We start from the raw sequence: 25,269 nt of genomic DNA, 5'->3' as shown, positions 1-25,269 counted from the left end.
GTGTGTACGCATGGTAGACAAATTATCTGTGCTTGTCCACACACACATGTATGCGTACACATAAATCCCTGTTCTTCCCCAACGTGGTATGTGGTCTTTCCCACGTCACACGCTCCTTGCCCTATGTTTCCAGAGAGCTTTCTATTTATCATAGAGAGCATTCTGGTCATTAAAAAGAGCTTCCTGTTTGTTGCTTTCTATCCTCTTTTCTTCTTTGTTCTGACTGTTTTCCTTTCAAGCTTTTCTATAATCAATAGATTCAACTAAATCAAAGTAATGCTCATTTTAACCATGAAACCATTGCCTATTCAACAAGAATTCTTAATAATTCAAATAAAATCATGAAGGAAAAATACTAAAGATGCAAATGCATCACAACACCAAATTTAACAATTTGCTTGTCCTCAAGCAAAAGAAAACAGAAAGGAATAGAATTGTATTAGATCAAGTGAGGTTAAATATTTTTTGAAGTTCATGTCCTTCTAGGAAGCAGGGTTTAACAACCTCTGTGATCATCTTGGATTTTCTTCTTCAATGAGTCTTGTACTCCTAGAAATGGATGATCCCTGAGAGTTAAGACTCAGATAGTAATATGGGATCCTTTTTTAGCTTTAGATTGATCCCTGAATCCTTGTTTTACATCAGAGAGCTTTTCGGGTTGACAACTCTAAATACTCTATTTTCAAGGCAACTCTTGATTGTGGGCGTTCGATCGGTAATCTCAAGCCAGTTGACTCAACTTACCGGGTGATGAGGAACCCCTCGAATCTAATTATCCAAGCCACTCCTTGATACGTTCACACCACAAGCATATAGTCAAAGATTTTAAATTCTCCACCATCGATATCCAGAATCTCTTTGGGTTTCTAAATGCTCTGTCTCAAGGAAACTTTTGATGGTGGCTTTTCGATCGATAATCCCGAACCAGTTGGTTTAAGTTACCGGGTGATAAATCACCCCTTGGATCTAATCACCCGAGTTCTATCGTTGGACAATCACACCACAGCACATAGTAGGGCTCTTTAACCATTGATGCTCAGAGCTTTACATTGATCTTCTTGATTTTCTTTCTTTGTTTTGTTGGTTGCTATTTCTTTTCTCTCTTTTTTTTTCAATTCAAGTTCAAGGATTTTTTCTTTTGGTCAGAGATCTCATAATATTTTTCTAAACCTCATGCTCAAAAGGAATCATCTTTCTCTTTTATGTAGTATCATCATTTTGTGGCTCAGTGATAACCAAAATTCACTCCCCATATAAAATAATGAATCTATTCTTTTGGCAAGCGTACCAAAAATATCGTCAAGTAATAACCCACTAGGAGTGGGGTCGAAACCACAGAGATTGGTAGATTTGAGCAATTTTAATCAATGGGTGAATTAGTCAAGCTGAGCAATATAGATTGTGATTGCAGAAATCTAAATGAGCAGAATTGTGAATGACTCAAAAGTAAAGAGAAGAAGTAAAGTGCTGAAACGTAAATGACTGAATTATAAATGGGAATGGGGAATGGCAGAATGTAAAGAAAGCTATAAAGAATATGGAAGATAAGAATAGGGAAAATTCATTGAGATCAAAAGATGTTGTTCTCTTTGGATTAAATCCAGCTCATCTCATCTTCAATCATGCAACTCATTGACCTCTTGGCAATCATGATTGATTGAACCCCAATTCCTTGGTGATTCAATCTCTCAAATCTTGATAATCAGCTAATTCCTTGGTCTAATTTCTCATGAAGAGAGATATGCTTGGTCCCTGATTATACCATACATCCTCATAGATCCAAATAGTGGGTGGATTATATGTCACCATATCCAATCACCAAAACCCAGATCTACTCAATTGTGAGAAGGGATTTCAAGCATGGTTTTATGTTTCCTTTTCTAAGGTTCCCATGAAACCCATTTTGCATTCAATCTCTTTCCCAAGATGATTGAACACTAGTATTAAAATAAAATTCCTTCTAGCAAATCAAAGAGAAGATGAAGAGAAGAAGAAATTCAATATCATTAATCCATCAAGTACAACAGATCTCCCTCTCTCAAGGAGAGGGAATTTAGCTACTCATAGCTTAGAGAAAAGTACAAGAGATGGAATAGATGAAGTGAAAAGTAAAAGTTAACTACGCTACTTGCCAATGAACCAACCCCTTTCTCAGTACTTTCAGGAGTTATTTATACTACTCATATCACTAAAATTAAGAAAATACAAAAGAGAAAAGAAAATTATAGCTGGAGGGAAAGAAAAACTCAATAAACGTGACTCCCCAAGCTTGGCGTGTGGCTGGTGTTTGAGTGGCGTGCCACGCCTTCGAGCCCAAGTGGCACGCCCAGGGTCTTTTCAACAATTGGTTAGCCTGGCGTGCCATGCCTTCTATCCCAAGTGACACGCCTAGGCTTTTTCTTCTTCTTCTCCTCTCTGGAAAATTGAACTGGCGTGGCACGCCCACGGTCTGGCGTGCCACGCCCACTGTGTGATTCATCTTCCTCTCTGGAACCTTGAACTGGCATGGCACGCCCAGGGTCTGGCGTGCCACGCCCATTTTGGGTGCACCATTTTTTTCTCTGAAAAATTGAACTGCCATGCCATGCCCATTGTGTGTGCTTGGTTCTTTGGTTGGCGTGCCACGCCCAGAATTCAAGTGGCATGCCCATGGTCTTCTAGTCTTGGCGTGCCATGCCTTGAAGCTCAAGTGGCACGCCCAGTTTTCTTCTTGTTGAGTGATGAGGCTGGCGTGCCACGCCTGAGACTTAAGTGGCATGCCCAAGTGAGGAATGATAGTTGGCGTGCCACGCCTTCGATACCAAGTGGCACGCCCAAGTGTTTGGTCCTTTACCTCCTCCTCTGGAAACTTGTACTGGCATGCCACGCCCTGATGTTCAAGTGGCACGCCCATATTAATGTGTTTCCTTCAAGCTTGGCGTGCAATACCTGGGTCCTCAAGTGGCACGCCTAAGTGTTGGGTTAGAGTTGGCGTGCCACGCCTTCGATACCAAGTGGCACGCCCAGTATGTGTCCTCATCTAGCATGCCACGCCCACAAGTCCAAGTGGCACGCCCATGGTGTACAATGGAGTTGGCGTGCCATGCCTAGCCTGGCGTGCCACGCCCCCTTTGTGGCCTTCAACTTTGCTCTCTGGAAAATGTAACTGGCGTGCCACGCCTGGCTCTTGACGTGCCATGACCATGTTAAAGCTTTGAGAACCCTTTCTGGAAATTACAACTGGCGTGCCACGCCTGGCTCCTGGCGTGCCACGCCTGGCTCCTGGCGTGCCACGCCTGGCTCCTGGCGTGCCACGGCCATCTTAAAGCTTTTGAGAACCCTTTCTGGAAAATACAACTGGTGTGCCATGCCTGGCTCATGGTGTACCACGGCCATGTTAAAGCTTTTGAGAACCCTTTCTGGAAAACACAATTGGCATGCCACGCCCACACACTTTCATGGCGTTTATTCCAAGTGGCACGCCCAGCTCCACACGCTGAGCCTTATTTGTTGTTTTCTTCCCTTTTTGTTTCTCTTTTCACCTTAAATTCAGCACAAACCCATTTCAAAGCAATGTACCATAATATTTATCATTTAGTTCATGAATTACAATGATTTAATGAGATTATGCTCTTTTATGGTCCTTTTTAGATAAGAAAAAAGGGTAGATGATGCAAGTCATCACAACACCAAACTTAAGCTTTGCTTGTCCTCAAGCAAATCAATATGAGTTATGCTTAAATGGGCTGAGACTTGACCTCAAAAGAAATGTATTCATAACCATGAGTATGGATTAAGTGTTAACACATGCATGAATCTTATTGTTTTCATGTCACAAAGAATTCTTAGACTCTTGAGGATTCTTTCAAGTGTTTGCCTTAGGAGCCTTTTCTATTGATTGTCACCTTGAAGTAGCAAGAATGGTTCCTTTTTCTTTTTACTCCTCTTTTCAATTGACCACGATTCTAAGTGTTTTGTCTCAAGACGACCCTTTAGGTTAGACTTTCAACTAGCACTCCCAAACCAGTTGGTTTTAGGGTACTAGGTGTTAAAACACCCCTAAGAATTTACTTGCCCAGGTCTCTCTTTTTGACACATCACTGATGCACGAAAAACTTGTCTCATAACAAATTTCCTTCGGCAAGTGTACCGAATTTGTCGTCAAGTAAAAACTCACAATAGAGTGAGGTCGAATCCCACAAGGATTGATTGATCAAGCAACTTTAATTAGAGAAATGTTCTAGTTGAGCGAATCAGAAATTTAGTTGAGAATTGCAGAAAATTAAATAGCGGGAAAGTAAATGGCAGAAATTAAATTGCAGAATCTTAAATGGGAATGGGGGAATTGCTCATAAATGTAAGTGACAGAAATTAAAGAGAATGGGTAAGATCAGAAATGGGGAGTTCATTGGGCTTAGGAGATGTTGCATTCTCCGGATCAATCTCATTTACATCTCTTCCTCAATCAATGCACTCATTGATCTCCTTGGCAATCTTAAGTGATTGAATTACAATTTCTTGTAGTTCAATCTCTCAAATCTTGATCAATAGCCAATTCCTTGGTCAATTGCTCATGAGAAGAGATGAAGTATGGTCACTGATTATACCACATGCATTTCCCAAATCAAGCATTGAGAGGATTATAGTCACATATCCATCCAAACCCAATTTGGTCCAGCATGAGAAAGCATTTCTAGCTTAATCTCTTCATTCCTCTTCCAAGGTTCCGAAGATATCCAAGTATGAATAGTTTCTTTTCCAAGATAACTACCCAATTGGATGAAGATCAAAAGCTTTCAAGTAAAATCAAGAGAAAAGATAGAAGAAGAATAATGAAAACTAGTATTGATCCATCAAATTACAACAGAGCTCCCTAACCCAATGAAAGGGATTTAGTTGTTCATAGCTCTGGAAAATGAAAACAAAGATTGAGAATACATAATGAAAACTAGAAGTGCAGAGTAATTACAGGAAGTAGTTCTATGCTATTTTCCAACTCCCAGAACTCTCTAAAATAATTCAAAGCTACTTCTATATATACTACTCTTCTCATCTTCTAGTTGGCTCTTCAAGTCTTGGGCCTTTGGATCTTGAGTTTGAAGCAGTTCTTTTCTTCATTTGGGCTTGGCTTTACTTACAGAGAGAAAGTGTGAAGTGGGTAGAGACTTGAGCTCAGGGCGTTAGGGGTGTTAACGTTTAGTGAAAATATGAGTTCAAGAACATTAGTGACAATCAACTTTCTCACTAACATTCCTAAATAAAAGCCACGTTAACTTCAACGTTAGTGGCACAAACGTTGCCTCTAGGTCCTTCGCACACGTTATTGGGGCTTAACTTTCCCAATAACGTTGAAAAGCCCCCCTTGCTCCTACGTTAGAGCCCACGTTAACTTAGTTAACGTGGCTCTTTAACGTGGGCTTGCCATCCTTTGAGAACGTTAGTGACACTCAACATTGTCACTAACGTTCCAATGTGCCCCCATGTCTCACGTTAGAGTCCACGTTAACTAGGTTAACGTGGCTCTTTAACGTGGCCATGCTTAGCCATCCCCAACGTTAGTGACAATGTTGAGTGTCACTAACGTTGGCTCATTATTTACTCATCCACGTTAGCTTCCACGTTAACTAAGTTAACGTTGGAGTTAACGTGGCTCATAGTGGCTTGTGTGGCTCTTTCCAACGTTAGTGACAATGTTGAGTGTCACTAACGTTGGCCATCACCTTCTTCTCTCACGTTAGCCTCCACGTTAACTAAGTTAACGTGGAAGTTAACGTGGCATTGTGCACTTAGGCAAACGTTAGTGACAATGTTGAATGTCACTAACGTTTGCTTCCTTTCCCCTTTTTAACGTTAGAGGCCACGTTAACTAAGTTAACGTGGACTCTAACGTGGCCACTTGTGAGTATTGGCCAACGTTAGTGAGAATGTTAAGTGTCACTAACGTTGTTCCAAATTCCCTTCTTCACATTAGAGTTCACGTTAACTTAGTTAACGTGACTCTTAACGTGGGTAATGATGGCTTCGAGAGCGTTATTGGCAGTCACTTTTCTCATTAACTTTGCAAGTTACCTCCCATTCCTTGCTTCCTTTGGTCCTGAAATCAAGCAATAGAGTGCATCAAAGTTTTAGTCCAAGTCATGGGTAATGCAGCATACAATTTGTCACTAAATTCATGCAAAATCCTCATGAAATCATGTAAAACGCACAATGTATGCTTGAATCCAGGTGTAAGTGAATATCTACCCAAAACTAGCTTATTTCCTAAGAAAATGCATGAAACTACCCTAAAACAGTAAAGAAAAGGTCAGTAAAACTGGCCAAAATGTCCTGGCATCACAACACCAAACTTAAAGCTTGCTTGTCCCTAAGCAAGTACTGGAACAAGAGAATGATGAATGAAATGCCAAGAGAAATGAGTCATTCTTGTGGAAGTCATGTCACTGATTTTATGGTGGTTTCATGCATAGCAACTTAGGTTCATTCCTGGCTTTCAGACCTTTATCATTGATGACAAGTCATCTTAGCCTAGTTTCACTAGCCTTTTTCTTTTATTTTCAATTGAATTGTGCACTTTCTTGAGCTACAAGTAAGCTAATTTGGGTAGATTTTCATGCTTCCTTTGATTGAATCAACCATGTATGAATTCATGCTATTTCATGAGGTTTTATGCTATAATTGTCACATATTATGATAAAATGAATATCTCATGATTTTAAGCATAGCTTTGATGTGTTTGGTTGATTAATGATAGGTGAAGAAAGCTTGGAGAAAGGTTGAAGCAAGAAGGAATGGCTAGGAGTAAAGAGAGGACAATAGAATAAGTGAAAATGAACCAGGAAGCAAAAAGCTGGACCAAAAGTTAGCCTCAAACTTTTGCACAAAATTTTGGGTGAAAAGTTAGCCCCAACGTTAGCCCCTAACTTTTGGGCTAACGTTGGCACATGAAAGTTACTCCCTGGGCACCAAATGTTTGCGCCAACGTTAGCCCCTAACTTTGTGGCTAACGTTGGCATGAGAAAAACACCCCCTGGGCACCAAAAGTTTGCGCCAACGTTAGCCCCTAACTTTGTGGCTAACGTTGGCATGAGAAAAACACCCCCTGGCCACCAAAAGTTTGCGCCAACGTTAGCCTCTAACTTTTGGGCTAACGTTGGCACATGAACAATACAAAGGGGGAGCAAAAGTTTGCGCCAACGTTAGCCTCTAACTTTTGGGCTAACGTTGGCGCCATAAGTACACATAGGGAGGCCAACGTTGGAGCAAAAGTTAGACCCCTAACTTTTGCCCCAACGTAGATAGCAGCAAAGCATGGAGGCTGATAGTAAAAGTTAGAGTAAAAGTTAGCCTCAAACTTTTACTCAAACTTTTACTCAAACTTTTGCAAAACTTCAACCCGGTTCAAGTGGTTCACTTTGGTTCCTCTCCAAACTCCAAGAGCAATCAACCAAGGCCTCTCTCAACCCAATTCCACCAAGAGCAAAGGCCCAACTCAAGGCTTGAAGATCATTTGAAGAAAGTGTATAAATAGGATAGAATTCAAGTTTTTCGGGGAGCTTCCCTTTTAGTTTTTCAGAATAGCTTTCTTTTGAATTTTGCTGAGAGCTCACTTTTATTTTTCTTAGCATTGTTGTTTAATTGAAGAGAATTTGGGAGGAGAATTGATCTCTCTTCTTCCTTGTTCTTGCCCAGCACTCTTTACTTTTCTTGTCTTGAATTTTGGGTGGAGAATTGAAGAAATTCTGTTTCAATCTCACCTTGAGATCTTGCTTTATTTTCTGCTCAATTGAATTTCAGTTTCGGTTAATTGCTTTTCATCTACTTTCTTTGCAATTTACAAATTCTTGTGAAAAATTGTTCTTGTTGGATCTAGGAAGGCATTGAGATCTAGACTTGGTTTTCTAGTCTCTTGGGTCCTGAGATCCGGATTTCCCATTTCCCATTCCCTGTTTACTGTTTTCATGCTTATTTACATTTCTGATTTAAGATCCGGTTTGATTCAAGACATCCTTTACTTCTCTGTTTGTTGCAATTTACTTTTCCTTGTTTAATTTCTGCAAATCCAACTCCCAATTCCCTTTACAATTCAAGCCATTTACATTTCTTGCACTTTAAGATTCTGCAATTTACATTTCTTGTGTTCTAAGTTTCTGCCATTTAATTTCTTGTTCTTTAAGATTCAGCACTTTAATTCCTGTTCTCTTTAATTTCATGCCAATTATCCATTCCCTTTACTTTCTATGCAATTTAAATTCTGCAAATCACAAATCTCTCAACCAAATCTTGATTCGCTTGACTAAATCAACCACTAAACTAAAATTGCTCAATCCTTCAATCCCTGTGGGATCGACCTCACTCCCGTGAGTTATTATTACTTGATGCGACCCGGTGCACTTGCCGGTTAAGTTTGGGTGTTTTGGAGAAATTCGTTTTTCCGCGAAAATATCCCATCAATCATGCCCTACAATACTCACTTTGCTTACATCCCATGAGACTTTTATTCATTGATCCTTTTATTGTAATTTCAGGGCTTATTGGTATCCTTCAGGCTAAGTGTTCTGTAAGGGGGCAACTCTTTAAGATAAGCTTTCAGCCAACACTCCCGAACCAGTTGGTTCAAGGTGCTAGGTGTTGAGACACCCCTAAGGACTTACTTGCTCAAGTCTCTCCCCCATACATGCACACCACAGGCATATAGTTTATTCTTTTTCTTTACTTGAGGCCTTGGTGTCCAGCACCTCTTTGGGTTACTAAATGTTCTATGGTGAAGGTTACTCTTGATAGTGGACTTTCAGCTGATAATCCCGAGTTAGTTAACCCAAGTTACCAAGTGATAAGGCTCCCCTAAGAGCTTATTCATCCAAGTAGATCCCTCACACAAGAACACCACAGACACATGCCTCAAGATTTAAAACTATTGGTGCCTAGCCTTATTGCTTACTCTTTTTCTTTTATTCCTCAACCTTGATTGTTCTTTCCCTTTTTCTTATTAGGATCTTCTTACTTAGCTAGTCTCATGGAGTGTGTCTCAAGCATAGTATTCATGACAGATAGTTGTCTTCCCACCTTGAGGTTGAACCAACTTAGCTAACTTATGACCATACCACAAACTCATGGATTTACTCCCTAGTATGAACTCTTCTCTGGTCTTTTGAAAACAATCATTCTCTTTTCATTTGATTCAAAAGGGACAAGCATACAAGTAAGTAAAGAAATGGTGCAGTAACATAAAGACCAGCACACAGAGACCTCTTCATCACACAAACTAAAAAAACAGAATTCAAAAGGGTTTAAACTAACATGGAAGCAAGTTCTATTTCATACAAGATCTTCCTTATTTAAAGCATAGAAAAAGATGGACCAAAGAAGGAACTCCACCACCTTTTACTCTTGTGGTCGTCCATGCTCTTTTCCTTGCTTGTCCTCCTTGTTTCCTCTTGCATTTCCTCGCATCCATGCCAATCTTGCTTGCTTCCAATCCTCAAGTGCTTTCCTCACTGACTCATGACTCTCTTCCACCCTTTGTCTTTCCTCTCGTGCTAATTCATCCTTCATTTCTTCATACCGGGCTATTCCTGGATGCAATATTGGCAGCTGTCCTACTAAGTAGCCGAGCCTGGCTTGAGTGTTTATGTGATGTCCTGTCTCGCTCATGTAAACTCCTTCTGCGAATGCCCTTTGCTCGTCCAATAGTTCTGCCTGTTCTATTTGTCTTCGATGCATCTCATGTATGTGTGCCCCTTGATGTGCTTGGATGTTGATTAGCCTCTGGATAGATTTTTGTTGCTCATTTTGCCTTTGTTCCATCCTGTTGAATGTTTCTCCCCATTGTTGTCCTTGACTTAGTTGCTGTTCCATCATTTGCCCTTGCCACTCACCTTGCTGAGTCATCCATCTTGAGAGTGCTTCCTCTTGCTGCCCCATCATCTGTAGTTGAAGCTCTTTCTGCGCTCCTTGGCTTTCCAAATATTGTCTAGACAAGCCATCAATGGCTTCCTGCAATTGGTGCATGTCCAAGGTCTGTTGTGCTTGCCCCTCTAAGACTTGTCCTTCCACTACTTGAGGGGCTGTCCTCTTCCTTTGCTTCCGTTGAGGCAGGGGGGATGCTGCAGCATTCATCCTTCTTACAGTTATTGGGATGCCTTCCTTTATCCACATGGGGTCCTCATCTTCAAAAACCACTCCAGCTTTCTTGCATATTCGGTAAATAGTGCTGGGGTAACCTAACGTTCCTCTTGAGTCACTTTTCTCTGCCATCTTTCTAATGCCTTCAGCTATGAGTTCATGAACCTTGATTTCTCCTCCCTTCAGTATACAATGCACCATCGTGGCTCTTTTGACATTCACCTCCGAGTTGTTTGCAGCTGGGAGAATAGACCTTCTCACTAGCTCAAACCACCCCTTGGCTTCAGGAGTGAGATCTGTTCTCTTGATGAACTTTGGTTTCTTTCCCGCACCCCTTTCCCAGTCAGCTCCGGGTACACAAATGTCTCGCAAAATGTGGTCATAATTGGGGTTGTCCAATCTTAAGTGATAACTTTCTTCTTCAAACTGTATAGACCGTAGCTTCAGTGCCCTCATGACACTCATGGGACCAAAATCCACCATCTTTCCTCTCACAAAGCTTGTATATGACTCATCTTTCTTATCATATCGGACCGCATTTGTGTAAAATTCTCTTATTAGATTTGCATTTACCTTAGTGACAGGGTCAGTGAGTAGCTCCCATCTTCTCTTTTCTACCTTCTCTGTGATTTCAGGACACTCAGTTTTCTTCACTTGAAATCCTAGCTCGTAAATGATTTCCTTATCAATCATCCACCCGTATTGCAATGCATGATGCAAGCTTCTAAATCTCTTTTCGTCATACGGGTGTTGCTCCATGGGTTCCTTTCCCTTCCTTCTTTTAGAACTCGAAGACGCCATGAATGATAGTTAATATGTGAAGGCGGTAAAGTTGTGGAGACTTTTGGTTGTTTAGGGTTTTATTGTAATGAAGAGAGTGAGGGGGGAAATGTTTGTAATGGAGTAAGGAGTTTCTTGTACCGAAATAAAGAGTTGTGAAGAGTGGGTGATGACCATGAAGGTGGGTACGGAATAAGGGTCATATATAGGGACGTTGTGAGAGAATGGAAGGTGTGGATTGATGGAGTGGTTACTTGATGAATGGTTGGGGTTATGCATGGACAAAAAACAAGGATTATCACTTTATGATGGAGATTGCTCGGTCTTTTAGGGGTCTCATTTTTCCAATGTTGCATGGCAACATTTTCCAATATATTCCCTCTTTAGAACAAGTGTGTAGCCCCTCCTTTTGTGGTGTCCGATCCTTCTTTGTTTAGTTGTCCAATCCATCTCTTTTAATGCTTCTTTTCTTTTCCTATAAAGATAAAATAGGGAAAGTAAGACATAATATCTCAAAGACAATTTAGCCTTTACGGCTATAATTAATAAAGAAAAGAAAAGATTAGATTGTTTATTCATGAACTCCAACTAACTAACTAACTGTGTATCCTTATATGTATTTTGGTGGCACCGTGGGGTGACACCAAACTTAGTTTGGAGCACTATGATCAAAAGTCTTGTTCAAAGCTCCAAGACTAGCATGCTCTTTGTTGCATTCATGCTTTCTTGGTACGCTTTGAACACCAAACTTGTTTTTCACTATATACTGCAATATAAGGATTTCACCAAGTTTGGGTTGGAATTCATGAATATTGACTCATTCAATAGTAAATCTAATAAAACATGGGTTGCCTCCCATGAAGCGCTTCTTTAGCGTCACTAGCTTGACGTTTCTTCTTCATCAGGGAGGTTGATAATGCTTCAAGTCCTCCCCTCTTGCCTTGGACTTATATCCATTGGTTGTATCAATGATCTCTACATGTTCCAAGGAGAGGACTCTGTTAATAGTGAAGACCTTAGGTAACTGAGATGGTACAGTGGGGAGATTAGGGGGGATATCTGGAAAGTAAGCTGAGATCACTTTATCTCCTGGAGAGAAGTTTTCCGTAGGGATCTTCTTGTTCCTCCACCCCCTTGGTACCTTCTTCTTTGTCCCTTTTGATGTTGCCTTGCTCTTGGTGACTTCTTCTAAGGGAATTTTGTTGTTGTGTTCACATGCCTCTGGTGGTTTAGGTTCCTCCAGCTTCTCCTTGAGCTGTGACAATGGCTGTTTGCCTTGTTCCTCATGCAATGGGGTTTTAGGATGTGTTGGTGGTGCATCAGTGCTTGTTTCCTCTGTCAGCATCTCAGTATGATCATTGCTTGGTTCTTTATTTTCTTGGTCAGCTTCTTGGGAGAGTTTGAAGACATTGAAGCTGAGTTGCTCATCATGGATCCTCAATATTAGCTCCCCTCGCTCCACATCTATGAGTGCTCTGGCTGTAGCTAGGAATGGTCTTCCCAATATGATTGGGTGAGTGTGACTCTCTTCCATGTCCAAGATGACAAAGTCTGTGGGAAGAAAGTATTTCCCCACCTTTAACAACATATTTTCCACCACTCCTATTGCTTGTTTTTGAGTTTTGTCAGCCAGCCTGATGACCACATCTGTGGGCAGTATCTCATTGATCTGCAGTCTCTTCACCAGGGCTAAGGGCATTAAGTTGATGCTTGCTCCCAAATCGCATAGTGCTCTATCAAATATTGTTTCTCCTATGGCACAGGGGACATGAAAACTCCCTGGATCTTTTCTTTTCGTAGGCAACTGCGGTTGAATGAGGGCACTGCACTCCTTGTTCATCACTATAGTTTGGCCTCCCTTGAGTGAGCTTTTCCTAGGAAGCAGCTCCTTCATGTACTTGATGAATGCAGGCATTTGTTGGATAATCTTGATGAATGGTATGTTCACATGCAGAGATGCAAACAAGTCCAGAAATCTTGAGTATATTCTCTTCTCCACAACACCATTGAGCAGTTGAGGAAAAGGTGCATAGAGTCTCAGCAGCTCCTGTTTTGATATTTCTGGTTCTTGGTATTCTTTTTCCTCCTTCTCTGCTGAAGTATCTTCAGGTTGTTCTGACAACTTGCTTAGCTTGTCCTCAGTCTCCTTATCACTTATAGTGACCATCTTGCAATCTTCCTATCTTACTTTCTTTGTTTCACCTCTCGAATTCTTCTCTGTGTCACTTGGGAATCCATATGTGGGTTTGGGAATTTGCTCAGAGAGATATCCTACTTGAGATTCTAACCTCTTGATTGTGTCTCCCTGATTCTTGAAACTGGCTTGCACTTCTTCCTTGAACACCTTGTTGTCTTGGATATCCTTGCATATGCCTTCAAGTAGATTTTCAATCCTTGAGATTCTTTCATCAAATGATGATAGGTTAGGTTGAGGAGGGTTGTTCTGGCCTTGATATGAATGTGGAGAGGTGTTGTTATTGGGATGTTGATATGGTCTAGATGTGAAGTGTTGGTGAGCTGCATTGTTTGGATTTGGGCGTCTTTGATCAAGGCTTTGGTCTTGTTGATTTCCCCACCCAAAGTTTGGGTGATTCCTCCATCCAGGGTTGTAAGTCTTGCAGTATGGATCATGGTTCTGCCTAGGTGAATTCCCAATGTAGTTGGCTTGCTCCTGACTACCCTCTGCTTCCTCATTCACTCCTTCTTGGGTTGTTGACGAAGTAGAGATTGCTGCCACTTGGTTCCTCTCTATCTTCTTGGTGAGGTTAGCCAGCTACTGGGTAATGAGCTTGTTTTAGGCCAGCAGAGCATCTACATTGTTTAGCTCTATTACTCCTCTTGTGTTCCCTCTTTTGGAAGCATAGAAGTAGTCGTTCTCTGCTACTATTTCAATGACATCTATGGCTTCCTCAATAGTCTTCTTCTTGTTCAAAGATCCTCCGGATGAATGGTCTACGGCCTTCTTTGACTCATAAGAGAGCCCTTCATAGAAAATGTGCAGCTGCACCCATTCATTGAACATATCTGGTGGGCACCTCCTTGTTAGGTCCTTAAACATCTCCCATGCCTCATATAGAGTCTCACCATCTTGTTGCCTGAAAGTTTGGACCTCAGCTCTCAGCCTATTAATTCGTTGAGGAGGGTAAAATCTTGCTAAGAATTTATTCACCACGTCTTCCCAAGTTGTCAAGCTTTCCCTTGGGAAAGATTCCAGCCACTTGGCTACCTTATTCCTGAGTGAGAATAGAAATAAGAGCAGTCTATAAGCGTCAGGATGAACACCATTAGACTTCAGTGTGTCACATATTCTCAGGAAGGTGGTTAAATGTTGATTTGGGTCCTCTTGGACACTTCCTCCGAACGAACAGTTGTTCTGCACAAGGGTGATGAGCTGTGGCTTCAGTTCAAAATTGTTGGAATGGATGGTTGGCTTTTGAATGCTACTTCCACAGTTTCCTGGGTTTGGATTGATATAAGAGCCTAAAACTCTTCTATCCTCCCCAGCATGATTTGCTCGACCTCTTCCGCCTTGGTTGTGAGCCTCTTCTTCATGATGGTTTTCCATGTTTTCTTCCATGTTGGGTTCAAAGTATTCCTTAAAGTGTTCCTCCTTTTCTTCAGCACCAACTACACGTTTGTCTCTTGCCTCCCTCCTTAGTCTAAGGAAGGTTCTCTCAGGTTCAGAATCAAAGGAAGTTGAAGCCCCGCTTCTTCTCCCTGTCATACAACCAACAAGTATAAGCAAAGAGAATAGGTGCAGAAAGTATATCTGTCAGAATTACTGTTAGTGTGAGTGATGCAATATATCAAACAGTTAGTGGGTTAGTGCGATGAAGTGTAAATAACAAAGAAAAAGTAGGGGGAAGGGAAGAAATTAACTAAAATAGGAAGTAAATAACTCAAACAGAAATTTAAATCAAACAAAAAAATAAATAGCTCAATCTAGTTATCCTCCAATCTAATCATTGTTGATACACAATCAATCCCCGGCAACAGCGCCATAAACTTGATGCACGAAAAACTTGTCTCATAACAAATTTCCTTCGGCAAGTGTACCGAATTTGTCGTCAAGTAAAAACTCACAATAGAGTGAGGTCGAATCCCACAAGGATTGATTGATCAAGCAACTTTAATTAGAGAAATGTTCTAGTTGAGCGAATCAGAAATTGAGTTGAGAATTGCAGAAAATTAAATGGCAGGAAAGTAAATGGCAGAAATTAAATTGCAGAATCTTAAATGGGAATGGGGGAATTGCTCATAAATGTAAATGACAGAAATTAAAGAGAATGGGTAAGATCAGAAATGAGGAGTTCATTGGGCTTAGGAGATGTTACATTCTCCGGATCAATCTCATTTACATCTCTTCCTCAATCAATGCACTCATTGATCTCCTTGGCAATCTTAAGTGATTGAATTACAATTTCTTGTAGTTCAATCTCTCAAATCTTGATAAATAGCCAATTCCTTGGTCAATTGCTCATGAGAAGAGATGAAGTATGGTCACTGATTATACCACATGCATTTCCCAAATCAAGCATTGAGAGGATTATAGTCACATATCCATCCAAACCCAATTTGGTCCAGCATGAGAAGGCATTTCTAGCTTGATCTCTTCATTCCTCTTCCAAGGTTCCGAAGAGATCCAAGTATGAATAGTTTCTTTTCCAAGATAACTACCCAATTGGATGAAGATCGAAAGCTTTCAAGTAAAATCAAGAGAAAAGATAGAAGAAGAATAATGAAAACTAGTATTGATCCATCAAATTACAACAGAGCTCCCTAACCCAATGAAAGGGGTTTAGTTGTTCATAGCTCTGGAAAATGAAAACAAAAATGGAGAATACATAATGAAAACTAGAAGTGCAGAGTAAATACAGGAAGTAGTTCTATGCTATTTTCCAACTCCCGGAACTCTCTAAAATAATTCAAAGCTACTCCTATATATACTACTCTTCTGATCTTCAAGTTGGCTCTTCAAGTCTTGGGCCTTTGGATCTTGAGTTTGAAGCAGTTCTTTTCTTCATTTGGGCTTGGCTTTACTTGCAGAAAGAAAGTGTGAAGTGGGCAGAGACTTAAGCTAAGGGCGTTAGGGGTGTTAACGATTAGTGAAAATATGAGTTCGAGAACGTTAGTGACAATCAACTTTCTCACTAACGTTCCTAAATAAAAGCCATGTTAACTTCAACGTTAGTGGCACAAACGTTGCCACTAACTTTGCCTCTAGGTCCTTTGCACACGTTATTGGGGCTTAACTTTCCCAATAACGTTGAAAAGCCCTCCTTGCTCCTACGTTAGAGCCCACGTTAACTTAGTTAACGTGGCTCTTTAACGTGGGCTTGCCATCCTTCGAGAACGTTAGTGACACTCAACATTGTCACTAACGTTCCAATGTGCCCCCATGTCTCACGTTAGAGTCCACATTAACTAGGTTAACGTGGCTCTTTAACGTGGCCATGCTTAGCCATCCCCAACGTTAGTGACAATGTTGAGTGTCACTAACGTTGGCTCATTATTTACTCATCCACGTTAGCTTCCACGTTAACTAAGTTAACTAAGTTAACGTGGGAGTTAACGTGGCTCATAGTGGCTTGTGTGGCTCCTTCCAACGTTAGTGACAATGTTGAGTGTCACTAACGTTGGCCATCACCTTCTTCTCTCACGTTAGCCTCCACGTTAACTAAGTTAACGTGGAAGTTAACGTGGCATTGTACACTTAGGCAAACGTTAGTGACAATGTTGAATGTCACTAACGTTTGCTTCATTTCCCCTTTTTAACGTTAGAGGCCACCTTAACTAAGTTAACGTGGAGTCTAACGTGGCCACTTGTGAGCATTGGCCAACATTAGTGAGAATGTTAAGTGTCACTAACGTTGGCCCAAATTTCCTTCTTCACATTAGAGTTCACGTTAACTTAGTTAACGTGACTCTTAACGTGGGTAATGATGGCTTCGAGAGCGTTATTGGCAGTCACTTTTCTCATTAACTTTGCAAGTTACCTCCCATTCCTTGCTTCGTTTGGTCCTGAAATCAAGCAATAGAGTGCATCAAAGTTCTAGTCCAAGTCATGGGTAATGCAGCATACAATTTGTCACTAAATTCATGCAAAATCCTCATGAAATCATGTAAAACGCACAACGTATGCTTGAATCCAGGTGTAAGTGAATATCTACCCAAAACTAGCTTATTTCCTAAGAAAATGTATGAAACTACCCTAAAAATAGTAAAGAAAAGGTCAATAAAACTGGCCAAAATGCCCTGGCATCAATCACCACAAGCATCTACTAGGATCTTTTAAGCCTTTTACTTCTTTCTTTTATCCTAGTAGTTGATGCTCAGAGCCCTGGGTCTTTTTGCTTACTACTTCTTGGTTCTATGGATATTCAAAGGGCATCCTTAGCATCTACTTGTTATATCCTCTAGGCCTAATTGTTCATTATAACTTATTTTCTTTTAGATTCATTTAAGGTTCTATACTTAGCTCCTTATCTCTTAGTCCTAAATTTTCTTACTTGGTCTTAGTCTCTTTACTCTTGTTTTTGCCACAACTCACCATTGACTCGCATGGAAACAAACAACTTTTTATTTGATGTTAATTAAACTTGAACAACATTGCATTTTCTTTCTTTAAATGAAAGCATAAAGGACTCCTAAAACACTTTAAACATAAGGAACTTAAAGCAACAACTACTGTAACTACTATCACTACTAACAGAAATTCAGAATTTTAAAGCTTGAGATTATCAACCATGGGACTCAACAACCTTTGGTTCTTGGACAGCTTCAATTCATTGGCCCTTTTCCCTTGTCTTTTTTCTTGGAGGAGGAGTCATCACCATCCTTCTTTCTTTTGGATGATCCTTCCTGTGCTTTGGTGTTCTTGGGTTTCCAGAATCCCAGCCTTCTCATATAATTCCTTTCACTTTCTTTATGTTTGTCTGCAATTTCCTCCTACCTTGCATTGAGTTCCTCCATCTTTTGCATGTATGTTGGGTACTTGGGGTTCATATCCGCCACTGCGTTACATAAATGGCTTAATTTTGCTTGTGCATAGTAGTCATATTGCCTTCTTGCTATAGTTCTGGCCTTAAAGAGGGCTCTGAATTCAGCAAGATTCCTATGTTGAATTTGTTGTTGCTCCATGATTGTGTTGAGGCAGCCTTGCATTTCTCCCCAGTTGAATTGGCCTTGTTGTTCCTTCATGTACTCCATGCTTCCTTGGAGTTGTTGTATGCTCTCTTGCACTTGGTCCCAGTTTTGTTGTTGTGCCTTGAGTTGGTTGACATCTTCTCTTAGGTGGTGTATGTCTCCCTTCATTTGGTGGATGTCTCCTTGCATTTGCTCCCAGTTGAAGCCTTCAGGGAATTGTGGATATAGTGGTGGTGGAAGTGGTAGGTATTGTGGTTGATCTTCAGCCTCTCCTTCTTGTTGTGGTGGCCCTTGTGGTTCATGAGTATGAGCTTTGTGCCCCCTTACCCTTTGTTATGCTGGATTGACGGCCACCACTTTGTCCATCTTCTTGGCAGTTATAGGCTTCTCTTGGTCCACCAAGACTTCATCAATGATTTTCTCCACCCCAGCCTCATCACACAGCCTTTAGATGATACTTGGGAAGGCCAACCTTGTGCTATCCTTGGTGTTTTTCAGCACCCTATTGATGTTGTTGGCTATCATCTCCCCAACATTGATATTTTCTCCCTTCATTATGCTGTATATGAGCACAGCCCTTTCCAATGTCACTTCTGAAGTGTTGGATGTGGGGTTGAGAGACCTTCTTACAAAATCTAGCCACCCTCTAGCTTGGGAGCTCAAATCCCTTCTCCTTAGTTGATTAGGCCTCCCATCTTTGTCATTTATCTACTGCACATTGATGACGCATATTTCATTAAGTATCTCCTCAAATCCTGGGTCTTGTTACTTCACCCTTTCTTCATAGCTCCGAGTGGAATTTGTTTGCTTCACCATTAACATCCTATCTATGTTGGAAAGGCTATAGTCGATAGCCTTTCCCCTCACATAGCTTAGGTAGCCATAGGGTTGCCCAGGTTGTGGCACGGCATTGGCATAAAACTCCTTAACTAAGCTCTCCACCAGCTTCCTTGGTGGGTTGCACAAGAGTGCCCATCCTCTATTATTGATCTCTCCGTTGATTTTTGGGTGCTCATTCCTTCCCAGTTGGAGGCCCACTTTTGGAATGATTTTCCTCTCACTTACCCAAGCATAGAATTTGTTTTGGTTGAATGATGAGAGGAACTTGTATTCATTGAAGCTTGAGGATCCGGAGGTGGCCTCCTTGGTTTTTCTTTTCTTTGATGAGGTCGCTCTTAGTGGTGCCATTTGGAGTGAGAAAAGAGGGTTTGAAGGTTGAAGAAGAGTTGAAGAAAGAAGCAAAGAAGGAGAGCAAAGCAAGGGTTTGCTCCACAACACCAAACTTAGGACTTGATTGTCCCTGATCAAGTAGAAGAGAAGAGTAAAGAAGGGAGTGCAGATGGTTGTTTCAGATGTGAGGTTGTATTTTGAAGTGTGGGGGAAAGTAGGAAACTGAGTGACTTTTATAGGGATGAGGAAGGGAGTTTGGAAGGTGGGTGGGAAGTAAAAAGTAATTGAATGTTTCCCCACTTGGGAGTGGCGACTAGCGTGGAGAGAGGCGCCAATCCTTGCCTTTTTGCTTTCTTCAGATGTTGAGTTCCAAAGTGAGAGTATACTTTGACTCCTTGACTTGATCAGCCATCAATCATGTGGGCCCCACCCTTTTCCTAAAAGTTAAATCCGAAACCTCCATCAGTAATGAGAAAGAAATTGCTTCACATTCCCTCAATTTAACTACAATTAAAACACAATTGATGAGTGTCCCTTGGGACACCAAACTTAAATCCAATGCATATGGTGAATTGGTTTCATCATTGGACTTTATTATATACATTATGATTAGAATAATTCCGTTCATACCTTCCACTTTCCAATTCATACGTATCTAATAAAGTACATATTTATGCCCCCACCAATTCACTAAATGCTTTCAAACATAAACCATGTTTGGGCTTGCTGTGTGAATTTCTTATGGTGGTGGCCACACCAAACTTAATTTTTGGGCTTACTTTCAAAGTTAATTCAATCAATAAGTTGTAAGCCTAAATTAAGTGGGTTAGTGGCCATACCAAACTTAGCTGTTTAGCAAGTTTCTCAGCCCATTCAACCAACCTCAATTAGTTAATTATGCAACCTTGCGCTTCCAGTAAACAAAAGAAAAAAAAAAGAACTATCAACTAATAGACTGAAACTTAAACTACCTGAATTCATAATCCTAACTACTTTTTGAAAACAGAAAAGAATGAAAGGATATGAGTGTTGGGGTGCCTCCCAACTAGCGCTTCTTTAACATCACTATCTTGACGTTCCTTCCTCCTTAGTTGAGGTTATAGCTCACTCTCTGCTCATCCAATGAGTCCTCCAAGTAGTGCTTGAGCCTGTGGCCATTGACAGTGAAAGTCCTCTGTGTCTTGTCCTCCATAAGCTCTACATGACCATAGGGAGACACCTTGAGGATTGTAAAGGGGATTTTACCGCCTTTTCCCACATTTATTCAATGAAATGCCTTGGTTTTGTAATTCTCCCTTGAATTGTACTTAAGTGTAAAAACATGCTTTTTAGGCCCTTAAATTGGTGATTTTGATTCACTTTAATTCCATTCGATGCCTTAATGTGTTTGTTGAGTGATTTCAGGCAAGTATTAGATGGAAGAAATGAGGAGAAAAGCATGCAAAAGGGAGAATGCATAAAGAAACAAAGATTGGAAATGTACCAATGGACGCACACGCGTACAAGGCGCGCACGCGCAAAAGTGGTTTCCGTAAAAGACGCGCACGCGTACATGACGCATCCGTGCGGATGAAGAATTTGCCAATCGACGCGCACGCGCACATGGCGCGCACGCGCCAATACTCTCACATGGCCCACTTAAAGACAAAATGTTGAAGGCAATTTCTGAGCTGCCCAGACCCAAATCCAACTTGTTTCTGAGTTATTTCATGCAGAATTGAAGTCCAAGCAAAGGGGGAGCAATTGTTTGAAGTGTTAGCATCATGTAGTTTAGTTTCTAGAGAGAGAAGCTCCCTCTTCTCTCTAGAATTAGGATTAGAATTTCTTAGATCTAGGTTTAATTCATGCTTTGATTTACTTTTCCTTTACAATTTCTTGTTCCTCTACTCTTCCTCTCTCTAATTTTGTATTTCATTCTTGTAATTGCTTACTTTGTTGTTGATGCACTCTTTTTTCTTCTATTTTCCTTTAATGCAATTTATGATTCATGTTCTTTTATTATTGATTTGCTTTATTGTTGTTTAATTCCTTGCAATTGAGTAGTGTAGATTTACATTCCTTGCAATTTACTATGCTTTCCTTTTATGCCTTCCAAGTGTTTGATAAAATGCTTGGTTGGATCTTAGAGTAGAATTTTATGGTCTTGGCTTGGGAAGGTAACTTAGGAATTTTTGAGTTACTAATGTCCAAGTGATTGATGATTAGGAGCCATTAATGCCATATCTCACTAATTAATTTGGTAGAGAACTAGGACTTATGGACTTGGATTGATATAGCTCACTTGACTTTTCTCTACTACTAGTTAGGGGTTAACTTAGTGGGATTGATCCTTGCCAATTCTCATGTTGTGGTTAGTGATTAAGATAGAAATCCTTGACCACCTAACCTTGCGAAGACCTTTTTGTTAGTTTATTTCCTTTGCCATTTATATTTCTTGTCCATCCTCTCAAAAACCCCAAAACATACCCCATAACCAATAACAAGGCACTTTGTTGCAATTCCTAGGGAGAACGACCTGAGGTTTAAATACTTCGGTTTATAAAATTTAGGGGTTTGTACTTGTGACAAACAATTTTTTGTATGAAAGGACTATTGTTTGGTTTAGAAACTATACTTTACAACGAAAATTTATTGGTGGAATTCTAGACCACACAAAAGTTTGCTCATCACCAGACCATCTTGACTTAAGCTTCCCTGGAAGAACTTGAGCCTTGAATTGTATAGCAACACTTTTTGGCCTTCTACAAACTCTCTTCTTGATAGCTTTTGATCATGCCATTTCTTTGTGTTTTTATTGTAAATCTTAGCGTTCTCATAAGCTTGATTTTTGAATTCTTCCAGCTCATTGAGGTGTAGTAGCCTTCTTTCCCCAGCAGCTTGATCATCAAAGTTCAACATCTTTAGAGCCCAAAAAGCTCTATGTTCAAGCTCCACTGGTAAGTGACAAGATTTTTCAAACACCAATTGGTATAGAGACATGCCAATAGGTGTCTTGAAAGCTGTCCTATAAGCCCACAATGCATCATCCAGCTTCTTGGACTAATCTTTTCTTAAGTTTCCAACAGTCTTCTCAAGGATTCTCTTGAGCTCTTTGTTTGAGATTTCAGCTTGACCATTGGTTTGTGGATGGTATGGGGTTGCCACTTCGTGCTTCACACCATATTTAAGGAGGATTGTCTCAAGTTGCTTATTGCAAAAGTGAGTCCCTCCATAACTTATAAGAGCTCTTGGAACCCCATATCTGCTGAATATATTCTTCCTCAAGAAGTTAATCACCACTTTGTTGTCATTGGTTGATGTAGCTATGGCCTCCACCCATTTTGACACATAATCCACAGCCACCAATATATAGTTGTTTGAGTATGAGGATGGGAATGGTCCCATGAAATCAATCCCCCACACATCAAACAACTCCAATTCCATGATGAACCTCTGTGGCATCTCATTTTTCTTGGGTAGTGACGTCGGGTTTTCTACCAGTAAAGAAATTCATAGAAATGGTTGTGTTGTAGATATAGTTTCTAAACCGGCAAAAATCCCTTCGTACAAACGTGTTGGGTGTCACAAGTAACAAACCCCTTTAAAAATTGTTAACCGAGTATTCAAACCTCAGGTCGTCTTCTCAAGGAACTGCGAGGAAGTATGTTCTTATTATTGGCTATAAAGGTTATAATCAGGGTTTAGAAGGTGAGAAGCAAGTAATTTAAATGACGAGTGAATTAAATGGCAATTAAGAATAAATAATAACTGTAAAGCAACTTTAGCAAGGTAGAGAAATTAGAGGTCCAACTTAGTTATCTCTCTCAACAATAATGAAAGTTGAATCTAAACTCCACTTGGTCAACCTTCACCAGGGCAAAGGAAAGTCAAAGGACTAATTAAATTGACTTTCGAATCCTAATTATTTCCTCAGAAAAGGTCGGGATTATTTAAGTTCAGCTCAATTAGCAAGATAACGATTATCAATTATGTTGAGTTTAATAACTGTTGAGTTACTAAATTCTTAACCAGAACCAAAAGGGGAAAAGTAAAATTGCTGGAATGATAAAGAGATCCTTAGATGGGAAGCAATGGTAACTTAAATCAAAGAGAACAATCATAAACTGAAAATACCTCAATTATCATTAATTCAAATAACAATCTGTAACATAAGAGAATTCATAAATCAAATTATAATAATCAATTCAAATGTTGGAATAAATAAACAGAAGTAATACTAAAAGAACATTAAACTTGGGATCCAGAGTTACTCTTAAAACAAGAAGAAATCCTAAATCCTAAAAGAGAGAGGGAAGATCTCCCTCTCAACTAAATCTAAATCATTGAAAGGTAAAAATATACGAGCTCTCCCTTTGAATGGAAGCATTCCCACACTTTATAACCTCTAGTCTATGCTGTCTGTACTTGGATCTAGGCCAAAAAGGGCTTCAGAATTTGCTGGGGGCGTATTCTGTAATTTCTGGTGCGTGGCCTCTATCACGCGTCCGCGTGGGTCACGCGGTCGCGTCATTCGGAGCTTTTTCTTGCCACGCGGTCGCGTCAGTCATGCGACCGTGTCATATGCGTTCTGCTTAAGACGCGCGGTCGCGTCAGTCATGCGGCCGCGTCGCTTCTGATTCGTGCTTGGCACGCGATCGCGTTGTCCATGCGATCGCGTGGATACCAGTTTCTTTAAAGCTCTGTTTTGCTTCCTTCTTCCATTCTAGTATGTTTCTTTTTTCATCCTTTAAGTCATTCTGCCTTTAGAAAATCTGAAACTACTCAACACACTAATCACGGCATCGAATGGAAATAAAGGTAATTAAAATAATTAATTTTTAAAGCTTAGAAAACATGTTTTTCATTATATGACATAACAAGGAAGGGAAAGTAAAACTATGCAATTAATGTGAATAAGTAGGTGAAGAGTTGAATAAATCACTCTAATTAAGCACAAAAGAACTCATGAAATATGGGTTTATCAACCTCCCCACACTTAAACACTAGCATGTCCTCATGCTAAATCCAAGGTAAATAATTAAGGTTAAAGTGATGGAATGTTATGAAATGCAACCTATGCTAAATGCATCTACCTAATGAGTCATACAATTCTAATTCATCCACTCATATATAAAGCTTACATGTAGCTAAGTTAATTCACATTCTCAAGGAGTTATGTATATATATATAGCCAACCCTTAAATAATAAAGCATTTTAGCAAATGAGATGGGAAAGAAAACATTGTACAAACTTGCAAAACAATTAGTAAATTTTAAGCACAGATATATGTTGATGAGTTATTGAACCCTCACTGGATTTTATGTTTACTTTCTAGTCACTCAGTGTTTATTGGGTTTATTCACTCTATTTTTCTTTTTATTCTTAATTTCTACAGCTTTGTTTTTCATCTACCCAATCAACAATTATAGAATATAGTCATACCAAAAAATCATGAGGTCTTAATTAAGGTTGTAATGGGGCCAAGGTAAAGGTAAGGATTTATGTATAGGGTTAAGTGAGCTAATAAGCGAATCCCTAATTAGACTAAAATCTCACCTAACATACACATCTAGTAAAATAAAATTTATTTACCTAATTTCCCGTAATTTTCCACTTATTATTACATGCTCATGTTTCACTTTTTATTTTTATTCCATGTGCATTGTTTTCATCGGGGAATTTCTTTTTGTATCCCCTTTTATTTAGATGCTGAAAAATAAAATTTATTTATTTTTTGCACATGATAATTGAATCACTTAGATTTTCTCATGAGTATACTTCCCAAATTTTATTTTATTCCCTTTTACTTCTCTACCCTTTTGTTTCTATTATCCATGTTCCCAAAAGGTTTCCCACATTTAACTCTATTCATAATTTTCTATCTTAAGCTAACTAAGGATTCACTTGGGATTTTCTTTTGTTTTTCTGCTTAAGGCTAGTAATTTGGCTAAATAGAATAAAGGGGTTTTAAAAGGCTCAAGGGGGTTAACAAGGGTGATGTAAAAGGTAGGCTAATTTGGGGTGAGTGAGCTAAAATCAAATGATGGCCTCAATCATTCTCTTGGTATGTATCTATTCTATATTCTATAATT

The sequence above is a fragment of the Arachis ipaensis genome, chromosome B9, assembly GCF_059453495.1.
Source record: "Arachis ipaensis isolate K30076 ecotype BB chromosome B9, ASM5945349v1, whole genome shotgun sequence".
Lineage (NCBI taxonomy): Eukaryota > Viridiplantae > Streptophyta > Magnoliopsida > Fabales > Fabaceae > Arachis > Arachis ipaensis.
Note: the sequence above shows the minus strand (reverse complement) of the source record.